This window comes from Pyxicephalus adspersus, chromosome 7 (genome assembly GCF_032062135.1).
Source record: "Pyxicephalus adspersus chromosome 7, UCB_Pads_2.0, whole genome shotgun sequence".
Classification (NCBI taxonomy): Eukaryota; Metazoa; Chordata; class Amphibia; order Anura; family Pyxicephalidae; genus Pyxicephalus; species Pyxicephalus adspersus.
This window is the reverse complement of record NC_092864.1, coordinates 24616596-24629720: the sequence shown is the minus strand read 5'-3', so window position 1 is coordinate 24629720 and position 13125 is coordinate 24616596. Positions and strand designations below refer to the sequence as shown.

Here is a 13125-nt window from a genome sequence, read left to right as displayed (position 1 = left end):
TTTAAAATGCTGTCTGTATCCTGATCCTTGTGATGCATCCAAGCCGAATATCATTTGTGACAATCAGGTAGGAATTGGACCTTGTAGCATTTATATTGATTGTTTACAATCAAATGATAATTTTCTAAAGAAAGAGACAACAACCCAGGGTCAGCAGCCAAATAAAGTGACCCTGGGCACTCCTAAATTTCATAAGACCATGAGTCATATATAAGGGTCATGGGATAAGACTTGACCTCACATAAAAGTAGCACCCAGTGTTCTGTCATCTGTCCTGGCGGATCCACCGAAGATGAATGATTCTAATGAAAGCAAAGAGGACAGAGTGCAGCGGGGTGCCACTCCATCGTTCTCCCCCTCTTCATAGAGCAGAATGGTGCTGTATATACGGCGCTCATTCATGCATTGTGCAGTCCTTTGTGATTGGAAATGATCGTGAAAGATCTTTTCCAACGATAATTATTGCACGTGTGTACCCATCCTTAGGGTGCAGGTAGTCACAGAGGTCTCTGTTAGCACTCAGGATACTACAGCTCACCTTTCCAGAGATATCAAAGTGGAGGCAGCAAAGTCCAATGTAAAAACACCAAATAGCATGGCATCACAAATATATTTTTTTTCTTTAAAAATACCGGTGACCTCAGTGAATGGTAACTTGTGCACCAGTCTTGTATAACAGAACGTCTCTCAAAGTCCTCTTTATCACAATAAAGCACATTGTTTCAGTAACGCTGCGCATATATGCATATTTACCTAGGTGTTCTTTCTAAATAAGAATGGGAACATTTACTTTCAGAGCTAGTGTGACAACTGGCAGAGCTGAGCATGTGCCACAGCTGGAAGAGCTTCTAGGGCTTGTTTAGTTTTTGCATGTGAGATGCTGCCAGATCCCACCCCTTCCCCAACCGTGCACTAAAGCTACGTGTACTATCCTCAGGCTCTCAGCAATAGAAGCCAGACCTCTGCTACCTCCCTGCATCTTACTGAGCTGCACCTGACCTACTGGACCCTGACCGCACATATAAGTCATCCTGACACCCGCAGAGAGAAAGAGAGAGCAGGTAATGTGTGAATTTACTGCAACTCTACCTTACCTTCACCTGTACAGGTACTTCTACAGGATAAGTTTTTCTAGCTCAATGAAGCCTGTGTCTAGCATTATACGATTGCCTAATTACTGGGCCTAAAAGAAAACAATAGCTGGGTATAACAACATAACTACATAGCCGGCAGTAATTTACTATCATTTTATGGAAAGTTTCGCTGCCGTGCTCTCTACATATCACAGTAGTACAGAGAACCAAAAAGCACTTTACATCCCAATGGGGAAAACTTATACACCTGAAATATAAATTTATATTAAACAGTTTTGTGGTGTTCTTCAGAAAGAAATGTACTTAAAGAATCACTGAAGAAGGTAATTCAACATGAAAATGATCATTTTAGCTGTACTGTCATACAAACCAGAGAAATCTTCTGGGACAATTCCTAAAAATCTAGGACAGTACTAGTATCAGACATGTAGTAACTTTATATGTGTAATAAATTTTTTTTAACCACAATGCAAAGAACAATACACCATAGTAGCATAGATCATAGTAACTAGATATGTTATTATCGGCCGCTGAAAGCGACTTTCTATTTGTTTGTTGCGACTTACTCTGTATCATTACCTGGAGCACTTGTTTCTTGTAATAAAGCTGACCTCAAGATGAATAACTAAAACAGAATTGAAATGAATACATGGTTCTGTTTTACCAGCCAGAGTTTTTTTTTTTTTTGTTTCGTCAGTTTTAAAAGTTTTCACAGTTGTGCTAGACAGCAAACCCAGGTTGGTGACCTGACTTTTCTCTACTGTTGTAAAACAATACAGATCAATCACCTCTTTGTCCCCAACCTATGACTGGCCAGTGAAGGAAAATGAAATACTGATGGTTCCATCCCTAGTGTTACCACTCATTCTCCTACTGCAGCCTTTTTCTATAATTTTACCATGGGGGAATGCTTACAATAATTTTGAGGTTATAGGGAACTCCTGCTATAATTCTTTTAATCACAGTGTGGTGGTCAATTGGAAGAATTTCACCCTTACAGATAGAGAAAGAGATTATTGGTGTCATTTAAAATGAGGTTGATTGCTCAAGGAACTCGTAGCAACCTCTGCAGGAATGAACTGTGGGGTCCATGAGAAACGCTGGTCTAGTACCACTACCTTGTGTCTGCAGCCACAATCACATTCAAGCTTTTATTTCCCACCTGGTAAAATAGAAGAACCTGTCTTGTGGCTGTGGGAAACACATTTGGGCATTGTGTTATTAAATAAGCCCATGTAATTTCTCAGGATAAATTCTTGTTTATGACTCATCTGTGTGCACAGTACAAGTGTACTGAGAATTAGTTATTCAAACAGCAAGTGTAAATCATCTCAGCAATAATCCACTGTATCCCATGCTTGTTTGTTTACAAGAAAGCTCCAGTGCAGTGCAATGCATGTGAACAAGCTTCACAGATTTAGGGGTACATGTATTGTATGTTGTGCATGTATTGCACATTTACCTATGTTTAGCCTTCTAAAAGAAGCTGCAAGTACAGAATCTCCCCACCTAACTTCATTTAAACTGACAACTGGGGCTTTTCTTTATTGAAAACCCAACCAGTGTTGTCACTGCTTGCTTTTTATACAACCCATTCATTGCTAACAAGGGGCACGTAACAGAATCTGGTGCAATATCCAAAAGTTATTCCAAATTATCAACAAAGCAAATAACTGCACCTTTACCCCAACCATCTCTGCCCCCCTCTATATGCATAAATTTATTTGCCTTAAATCCCAAAGGTGTGCTCAATTCAGCAGACAGGGAAAGGATTCTAAGGAGGTATAGTTTTGGGGCTTGCCTACCTGCTATTCAGAACTTAACTCCCCTGCAAAACTTTTCCAAGCCTGGTGATGATCTCACATGGAATAATACAAGCTTGTCCCACTAGTAACAAGGTAAAACATGGTAAAACATGATCTAGAGGGGGTTAAATTTGGTAATGCCTGGACATTACATAACTCATTGGAAACAAAACAGCCTTAGGTCTGTGTGATATAATTTTACCCCAGAAGCAGATTTTACTTTATATACTATTTATAAAGACGTGAATCTGACATTTCCAGGTGGAAAATAAATTACTGTCATTGAAACACAGCGACCTGGAAGATTCCCCACCAGATAATGTTTAAAGGAATGTCAGTTTCACTGCTTTATATATAAAGAATACTTCTTGCAGTGCTGGTATGAAATGGTCAGGTAAGTTGGAAACCTTTGACTATATGATTGTTCCCTGGAGGTACATAATAGAAGTCAGCTTTGCTCTCCACACCACATACTGATGGTATAAAAAATGAAAACACCATCATTCATATTTCACATTTCATCATTTTCACATTTGTCATTAAAACCCTACAAGACCTGCCATTGCTGGCCTTCTGAAAATGCCAAAAATCTGGCATTTATGCTTAGCCTCAGATTAGTTTCAATTACTTATGATTCAGTGACCAGGGACGTCAAAATCAAGTCTATTTTTTTGCTTGCTTGTTTTGGTCCAAATACTCAAAATATTAAAAGATAGAGGGTCAATATTATAGTAAAGTTACTATTAATTTCCTAACTGGTCAGCAATGACAACCATCACATTTTTCAATGAACCGTTTCCTTTAAAGAATATTGACTCAAGCTATTTTGCAGTGCAATATAGTCATCCTATGACAATGTTATTTTTAGCTCTATAGGGGACTAAAATGGCTTTGCCACTTGGCCTCATTTTGGTCTCACCTTAAAAATGTATATCCATCCATTTCATTAAATGTACCTAAATTAAAATCCAATTCCTCTTCCTGACTTAATGTTTATGTAGGAGTTGGATTTCAACCTACAACAATATCTTTTTTTTTTTCTTAGTGCTAATGGAGTAAATTAAGTTTTGCATCATCAGGTAAAGGCTTTTGTGCATTACTAAGTATTTCTGTGTATTTCTGTGGCAGCAGGGATACATTAAACTAAGAATAGATCAAATTATGCCTTTCCACTGCCTATATTTATTTTAAACCTGATGAGCCTGCTAGGTATGTGCAGCTTGAATTATTATTTTCAGGAGAGGGCTGACAACACTTTTTGTCACTTTCTGCTTGTTGAAAATGAGCATGTCAGCACATGGACAATTCCAGCCTACGGGGAGCACCAACAACATTGGGACTGAAAGAGGTGGCACAGGGATGTCTCGTAGTTTCTGCCTCCAGCCGCTATGAAAGCAATGGGCAGCAAGGCCATCATGGTCATGTGACTCCTAGAAAACTGGTTAGAAAAATAGTATTCCTGTATACCTACCTGCAGTGCTCAGTATGCACTACACTAACAAAGTTGTTTTACTTTTGTCAATTACTTTTGACTGTAATAATGGTAAAATAAACACTTCTGATAAACTCATGAAACTTTTGTCTGTATTTGTAAAAAGTTGGATGCCCTCATTTTCATAACCATTAAACAAAAAATGGGAAGTGGCATGCCTCATCTCGTTCTCAACATGCTAGTTGCCTGGCTGTCTCTGAATTCAATACATTTTGAGCCACAGATCTCACACAAGCTTGCAGCATGTGAAAGAAGTACTTGTTAAAGGTCATTGACCCTGGGGCTATTGGATTACCGTGAGAAGCAGACAATTAGCATTATTATAGAATGAGAGCTAAACAATGATTTGATAAAGGATTACCAAACCCAATAAATATGTAATATATAGCAGTTTACCAATTCATATATGTGGTGAGGACTTATCTTTTTGTAAGAGTGACATTCTTCCTACTAGCCAACAATGTAAGAGACATTCTTCCCACTGACCTCCATCCTAATATACTGGGAGCTGTGGATATAGTAAATATAATGGGTGTTCCCTGATGACCTGGAGATATTTCAAGGGTTCCCCCATGTTAAGAGGTCAAGAAAGGCAGGTCTGTTGTGTCTCTTGTCACTTGTGGTCATACAGTTATAACAATCTAGATGTTTGTTGAGTGATAGGGAATGGAATGTTGAGAGATGTAAAACCTGACATGATGAGCCAGGTAATAAATAAAGTTGGCTCATCACTGCACAGAGCTAACCACAAAATTATTGTTCAACTCTCTTTAAGTGTATCGCCAGCCAATTGGATATAGTAGAGAGCAGTTAGAATCATGTGACAATATAAAGCACCTCTTAGTGCACTTACCTGTTTTTTATCATCACATGTATTTTAAATGTTGTTGCCGCTGCTGCTGCTTTACTGTCCAATCAAAGCTGGGGCAGGTGACCTAACTAGATTTAACTTAAATAGGAAAAGTTGAGGTCACCGACCTGGCTCAGTTACCTGGAAGAGAGAAATACAAAACCTTTATCAGTAAATCAGTTCCTATTTATGTATTTTACCACACTTACCTGTTTGCCTATTGTCTTTATACATCCACCTGTACACCTCATCCTATTATTAGAAATGTCACAATACTCAGTGGGTTTGTAGACAACTGAACGTAATGCTGAACAGAAAATAAAAGTTAGTTTTTGGGAGAGTAAGATGCTGCAATAAATAAAAAATAAAATCCTGAGATAACTAAAGATACTGATGTTCATATGATCTGGAGGTTTTCACTGACAGATCTCAAAGTTGATAATTCCAGATAACTGCAAATATTCAGAAAGTATTGAATTTACTCCAAAATTATTCAAGTTACATAAAATATTCTTGTTTTTTTCTTCTTTGATCATTTGCACCTTCATCTGCCCCTAGCACTCTCTGTACAGGGATCCAAGAGACGTTAGAGGAAGAAGAGCCCCCTTTTGAGTTTTATTTACCTTTACATTAGAATGTTTGTAATAGTGAGATTGGGATATACATATATTCAATAAGTAGAGGTTGTTCTCTTTGGAAAGTGTATCTTCTCTGAGCTTAGTAAATGTGTTAAAGCTGTGTTCAATTTAAATACCCAATCATGTACAAAGTTATATAATAAAAACAATTTGCATTACCATGATTGGATAAATGAAGTGTAGTTATTACATGAATAGTGTGTTGATATAGGTAATATCTGACTGCTGACGATACAGAGTCTGATTTTCCTTACAAAAAGGAAATACATGGTATTGGTAAATTCTTTTTTTTTTATTATGCAAGCTTTGAAGATTATTATTCTTGACAAATATATTTATAATTACCAACAAAGGTATTGCCTATATACATCTTGCTGGTTTAAAGAGAACCGCCCGCAGAGATGTACAGCAGACAATTAGCATGCGTGGCTCATAGGAGCAGACACATCAAGTCTGCACACGCTCTCTTAGTGATTGTCATTGGTGTCCATGATTTACTTCTACTACACAATACAACTGACAAAGTGGAATGGGGGTATTGCAAAGAACAGAATAGGGAATAAATGACAGAACCAAGATAGTTTGATAGTTTGTCACTGTAGTTAAACAGAAAACATTTACAATATTAGGTGTCCATGCTGATGTACAGTCTTCTTGTTTTAAATATTGGAAAAGTATTTATCATATGAAGTTTTATCATATGAAGTTTAATTGTTGTCTCCCAGTTGGTCAGATTTTTCATAACTTCCTTTCTATGTAATGGGTGCTAGAAGTGGAAGTGGAAAAATCTCTCCAACTCAGCCCAAAAATAGGGATAAAGCTCGGGCTGAAATGTGTACCTACCTGATTTAAGATGAGAGCATTGGCATTAGAAATATATCTTGCTTTTAGTTTAAAAATAGTTTTAATGCACATTTGTGTGTTTAGATAGATTGTGACACTCTAATCCAGTGCACTACAATCCGGAAGACACACTAATCCAGCATGGTTTTATGCAAGCTATATATTCTATCTGTTGACAAAGTCATTATAAGTCTCTTCTGTCTCTCCATTTATTAGTTAGCACTGCCAAGGATTTATTACTTGGGTTGGGAAACCAGGAGGGTGAACTGGCTGTCTTCTGAAAATGTTTAATTTCCCTGGCTGTCACAATGAACCTCTGCAATCAATTACATATAAAAATCTGGATTATTTTACATTTTATTGATGCAATAACATTGAACACATCATTCATCATCAATGAATACATCATTGTTTGAAGAGTTCTAACATCTGATGATGTACATGGATTGAAATCTCAGATGTACTATTATAGCTTATAGTGGGGAGTTCTGTGTTCAAATCCAGCATACAGGTGGTATAGGACTACAATGTGTTTAGGGATGATTTTAGACCAAATTGGGCTCTGGGAAAATAGGATATGGGGGCCCCAATTGCACAGCATTCCAGCTCCATCCACCCCCTACTATATTGTCAGTTGGGAACCTGGAACAATTGCTTAGTTTGAACCCTCCTCACCCTTCTCCTCCTTTCATAAAGCCAGACCTAATATTGGTCAAATAATGAACCCCGGCCCAATTCACAAATTTCACAAGTATGAGAATCATTTTTCTTTAGCTGTGTGACGGTTTAAATCTCCGAGGACTCATCTGAACATAACTGCTGCACTGAATATAAAATTGCTTATCCCGGTGTTTTAGCTTTAAGAATCTAGCCTAATGTCTGTGACAAAATGTATGATGACTATGTCTAGGTATTAGATAGGGAAATGTAGTGCCCCATATTATTATTACACAGTATTTTATATAGCGCTGACATATTACGCAGCACAGTACAAAGTCCATAGTCATGTCACTAGCTGTCCCTCAAAGGGGCTCACAATCTTAAGGCCCTACCTCAGTCATATGTCTTTATTACAGTCTAGGGTCAATTTTTGGGGGAAGCCAATTAACCTCTGCATGTTTTTGGAATGTGGGAGGAAACCCATGCAAACACAGGGAGAACCTGCAAACTCCATGCAGATAGTGTCCTGGCGGAGAACCTGGGACCTGGCGCAAAGGCCAGAGTGTTAACCACTGAGCCACCTTGCTGCCCAGGATATATATATCATATCCTACCTGTCTTATATCTCGACAGGATAAAAGAATCAGAATGGTTTATTAAAAGTCGTGGTCATTATTTAGGTAGGTGTCTGTAGAGGAGCTGTATGGTGGTCATTTCTAGTAGTCAGGTTGGGTTTGAGATCTGTTGTCCTTTTTTCTGTTTAGAGTTCATCACAGAATGAATTATTCACTGCTCAAAAATACATGTTATGTCTGCAGAATGTCCAATCCATAATGGTTACATATTTACCTGTCTGACAGCAAAATCCCTAGAAGTTGTTTTCTAATGTTAACAGAGTTGTCCTTGGTCATGGAGCAGATGTCAAACTGCAAATATAGAAAGGCAACAAATTGAAGCTCATTATTGTGTTGCAATGACTAAAATAACTCCTCACCATGTTGACTGAAACTCGTTATATATGTGATAATGACATCAGACCCGCTCATTTTAGTCTCAAAGCAAAGAAACTTACAACCTCAGCATTATAAATCACAAAGAATAAAAAATACATTTTCCTTTACTGATAATTAAATTAATCGGGAAATCTGCAGCAACTCAGTCAGGTGAGGGCCCTGATTAGATGAATGACACAGATCTAGAATTCTTACATTTGTTGGGTATTTGTATTTGGAATTCAGTGTTCATCCTGACCTCCAGATATACACACAGTGCATTTTCACATTTTAGCTTTGGACTTTGCTTTTCAAGTAGGTTTGTTGGCTCAGTCATCATAAGGGCATTGTGATCTGTATTTTATTTGTAATCCTCTTTCATCAGAACACTGTGTGAGGCTTCCAAAATACTAGAAAAAAAAATATCCTGGGACTTTACAGTGAGCCTCTTAACCCTCCAGTCACCAGAGATCTCTTATATAATAAAGAACATTTTCTATGTATCAAGTTGGCTTATCTAAGGTAACTTTTAATACCATTAGCAGATAAGAAAGGAAATGTTTTCCATTTCACCTGTAACCTCTCACTGGAAATGTTTTGTCACAAGAATTTTATGCAGTTTAGGTGCCCAGACCAAGTTCAGGAATTTAGGTGAGTGCCAGTTATATGGTGATCTGTGTATGTATTACCAATCAGTGGCTCACATACTAAAGTTGGTGGACAACTAAATCTATCAAACAACTAGCTTTTCCCGAAAGAAGACATCAAACGTCAGCACATGTAAATTAGGCTTGGCAGGTTCCCTATTGGTTTCTGAGGCCCTCCTTTACCATAAAGGACAAATGGTGAACTTGGGAAGTCTGAAGGGACCGAGCCAAGCTCTTCTTTTACTATAAAAGTTAAGATTTCCATTGAATGTCAACAGCCTATATCTCTGGGTCTACTGATATTTTGACATAAAGATTTCATTGATTATATTTTATTTCATTATTGCCCAGGTTTATGGTAGGTTTGATAGATTTATAATTGGACATGTCTGAGCTCATGTTATAAAGTTAGTGCAAATAACAAATATAATGTGACAAAGGCAGAAGCTATGGCATAGCATCCAATTGGGTTTAATTTATTATTATCACAAAATAATTTTGCTGACTGTTTGCTTTAGGTTAATACCTTTGTTCAAGTCCTGTTTAATAACCCTGATTATTTCTATTTTCTGCACATTCAACTTTATTCTACAAATGCCTTTGAGAGTACATGAAACCTTTATCTCCTATGCAAATTCGTATGTGGTTGTCAGTGTTCAATTATCATTTTCAGATTTCATTTAAGGACTAAGTAATGCAGCAGATGTTTGTTGGTTTCAGACATCTGTAGAAGATGAATATGTTTGGTCAAATAAAGCACTTTCAGGCTTTTTCATTTGGGTGTTGTTAGTATGTGCACAGTATTTCAGATCCACCAACCAGACTTTAGTTTTGTCAAGTTAGGTCAGGTAAGGGCTTATCCTTGCTGCTGTTCATTATTGCGGGTTTTACATCATACTTGACCTTTGCACAGCTATAGAGAATAAAACTTTTTACCTATAAAGTAATTCATCCTATGTACCATTTTTTTCTTTAAAAATACTTACAGTTACAAAAATTCTTTTGCACAAAAAGAATTAAGTTGTTTGTGTTGTCTTTTGAGCTCACACCATGTGACAAGGGCAAGAACTTAAGATATCTTCTGTACATGTATATATTATTCTAATGCAACCACCACATCTAAGGGCTGGTCAGCTGCCCGTATACAGGGGGGCACCATCATCAATGATATTGGCATGGTTGCAAATGTTTATATATAGATTCTGTGTGTGAGAACAGCACCATGACAAGGTTATTTTGTAACTTACTTACACGGTATGTGGAATGGATACTTGCTTACATGTGTACATCAAGGGAAGAAAAATGGGTGGAGAATAGCCTGACTATTTCACATGAAGTTTAATATGAATGTGTAAATAGCCATGACAGATGTAAAATTGATAGAATGTGAAAGGCCATAGGTAAGACTAGCATCCCTGACACTAGCAGCACCTTGCCAGCAATACGATTGCCAAGATTGAATACCCACATGGATCATAGGCACCATTTCCTTGCTGGCTGACCTAGTTAGGTGTTGTTCTGTTGTTGCTCCCATTTTGCAACATAATAGCTGGCAAGAGAGCAATCCCAAGGGAACAATTAAGTGCTTTTTTTTGGTGATGCCCTTGCTGGCAAGTCCTTAATGTGACTTACCTTTAGACATAAACCTAGACCTAGTGAGATCTTTTAAGAATCAACAATATTGAAAAAGCATACTGTACTATTATGGAATCTTTACATCTGGCACAGGCTAAAAACATGGGTGAAAGTTTCCTTTGTGTCTATGTATTTTTTTCAGATCCCTGTCGTTGATATAACACCAAATCTAAACAAAGAACAGGAGGATTATGGTATTTGTTTCACAGCCTCTATGGTGCTCCAGGTGATTGACTTATTGGGTCTGGAATGGATCTGGTCCAAGAATAAAAACATTTGTTAACAAATTACTTTATGAAATCCATTCCAGGTTTGCTGGATCACTGAAGAAAGTGTAGCCTCTTTAGCCTGGGAGAGCTTTAATAAATCAGGCCCATTGTGAGAATAGGATCAGCAATGGCAGTCTAGATATTACTCTAACGACAGGCGTACAATAAATTAAACTGCATTTAAATTCAAGCTTAAAGATTGCAATTGTGTTTTATATGTCCCATGGTGTCAGTAAGAGCAGTTAGCCTTATCAATCTCTAACCATATCAGAGAAGCTTTGCACTGTTGTTATCAGCCCAGTGACTCACATTTCCTGAATGAAGCTTTATTCATAAACTTTCAGACTTTTTCTCTTGCATGTTTCTTAAACAAGGGAAGTAATGTAATATAAGAATTGTTCATTCATTGTAGATCTACAATTGTTAGGAGATGTTTGTGAAGTCTTAGAGTTCATGCGTTGTGTTAATTAACCTTAAATGCGCTTCCAATATTCCTGAGCCTGTGAAAAAATGCACCTGAACTTTTTTTGATAACAGAGCAGCACAAAGCATCTGGGTTTTTGTCTTGTTATTGCACAGGTGCATGTTTGTTATATATGGGTTGGAATGCCACGGAAAATGAATGGCTGTGTACTGTTGCATGCTGCAGTAAGGTGTGTTAAAACAAGTGTTTTACTATACACTACCACAATGCACATGTGTGAATAGACTCTTAAAAAAAGTTTGAATTTCCGTAGGGAAGGTTTCTAAAAGTTTTATCGTAACTTCCAGTTTTGTATAGCAAACATTGTGCACAAAATTTAACATTGCCATACCTTTACTGAACAAATTAAGTTCAACATATGAATTAAATGGCTTTAATGAAAAGAGTATGTGCACCGGATTTATTGGGTAATTACCAGAGCCCCTTTATTGGTGGTAACTAGTAGAACCCTCCTATTTGCTGAAAATGAGTAAAGTCCTATTTATTGATGGTAATTTTTTAAACCCATTTACTTGTGCAAACTAGCAAAGCCCAATTTATTGGTGGTGGTAATTGTAGAACTCCATTTATTAGTGGTACCTAGTATAACATCATTGCTGGTGATCGCTAGGTACTGATCACACCTACTATGTTTAAATGGTATATAAAACAGCATCATATCATATGTCTTGCATCATGCTTGAGTGAACAGCTTCAGATAAATGATGACAATGTGATCAGGTCTTAGTCTTTCCTGATCTAACAAACCAGTTTTTTTTGCCATGTATAATATTATATCTAGTTTCTAAATCTTTTTCCATAGAGATTAGACAAGAAGGTAAAGTTAAACCCCCGTCAGTTTTTTTTTTTCCTACTAAGTAGAGACATTTTAAGAAGTGAAAGAAAATCTCTCTAAAGTGAGCAGTCTGCAATACAGGTATCCTTCTTGGAAGATATTCCCTTACGTATATAATTTGGCAATAATTGGCTCATCGGGTATTGCAAGACAGCCCTATGTTTGGGATGTGAGAAATGTTTATTATTAATAATTATAACAATAAAATTATTTACCTACAATACTCAAGGTGCTATATTCAGATATGAAGCATTCTCATAACTGGAAATAAATAATGGATCTGGGAAATTGTCATGTTGAACTGACTGTGGAAATATCTTCCACAAAGTTGGGGTGTATGAAAGAAGGCCAGGCTCATCATATGTTTGCCAGCAGACAGATCTTAAAGTTGATTTTCCATTTTACTGGCAACCAATACATAGTTTTAGAACTGGGGGAATATGAGCAGTAAAATAATTTGCTAGAAGACTAGCTATCGGCATCTAAAACCTTCCTTATAAATAAGGCATTACAGTAACCATAGTGGGTCAGTAAGAAGAAGAAGGAACATATAAGATCATTGTGCTCTGAATGTTAGCTTTCCATCAAAAATCACCTCCATTGTATGTCCTTGTACTGCAAAGTCTCTTCCCAAATTGCTAGATTCAGTGTGCAAACTTTTGTAATATTTCTACCCCACAATCTCCAGCACCCCAGTTTTTCTTTTTAGAGATCAGCCCTAACCAGCTAGTGTTCATCCACTTTGAAGTTCCCCTAGCTTGGACTTATGGATGTTGATGGGCCCTGTAAGCCTAGCCTGAGAGATATGGTTGTTATAAATGATAAAGAGGGCCCAAGGAAAGGTGTAATAATGACTTAGACAAAAAGGGCTCTTATACTTT

At 37.2% G+C, this 13125-nt stretch overlaps 1 protein-coding gene across 1 annotated transcript in view; it reads left to right on the top strand.

Annotated features, from left to right (window-relative positions):
* Positions 1 to 845: 845 nt before the first annotated feature.
* The window catches only part of BHLHA15 (basic helix-loop-helix family member a15), a 19113-nt gene continuing 6833 nt past the window's right edge, over positions 846 to 13125 (top strand). The window contains exon 1 of the mRNA XM_072417837.1: positions 846 to 1061. The gene's annotated coding sequence lies outside the window, so the exon portion shown is untranslated. The remainder of the gene's footprint in view (positions 1062 to 13125) is intronic.